The sequence below is a fragment of the Penaeus monodon genome, chromosome 15 (genome assembly GCF_015228065.2).
Source record: "Penaeus monodon isolate SGIC_2016 chromosome 15, NSTDA_Pmon_1, whole genome shotgun sequence".
In the NCBI taxonomy this organism is placed as follows: Eukaryota; Metazoa; Arthropoda; class Malacostraca; order Decapoda; family Penaeidae; genus Penaeus; species Penaeus monodon.
Genome location: NC_051400.1, coordinates 26,547,738 through 26,548,166, shown reverse-complemented (window position 1 = coordinate 26,548,166; position 429 = coordinate 26,547,738). Strand labels below are relative to the sequence as shown.

The window sequence follows — 429 nt, the reverse complement described above, 5'->3', positions numbered from 1 at the left end:
CGCAGAAATTCTAGTCACAACTCTTCTACTTTTTTGCCAATAATTTTTCATTCCTTTCTTTAGTTTCTTCTCTGATTTACTTCTTTTGTTTACGCTTTGTCTTCCACTCTCCATCTTCTAGATACTCATTCTTTACTTTTTCATGGCTGCCTCTCCTCTGTGTTTCATTCTCCTCTCTCTTTCTCTCTCATCTTCTTCACTCTTCCCATATTTCTTTCATTTTCTTCATTCATTCTCTCTCTCTCTAACGCTCATTCCTCTATCTTCATTTTCTCTCACTCATTTCTTTCACTTTCATAACACTCACTCTCCCTCCTCTCTCTCGCTCTCTCTAAACCGCTATTCCTCTTACTCTCCCTCCCTTTTAGTGCTCTCCTCCCTCGTTCTCCTCTTTCCCTCTCCCTTTTCTCCCTGTCTTTCACTCATTTA

General features: G+C 39.9%; 1 protein-coding gene across 1 annotated transcript in view; it reads left to right on the top strand.

Annotated features, from left to right (window-relative positions):
* LOC119581870 (disintegrin and metalloproteinase domain-containing protein 11-like) overlaps positions 1 to 429 on the top strand; it is a gene marked incomplete at its 5' end in the record, with an annotated part of 193,377 nt that overhangs the window by 127,605 nt on the left and 65,343 nt on the right.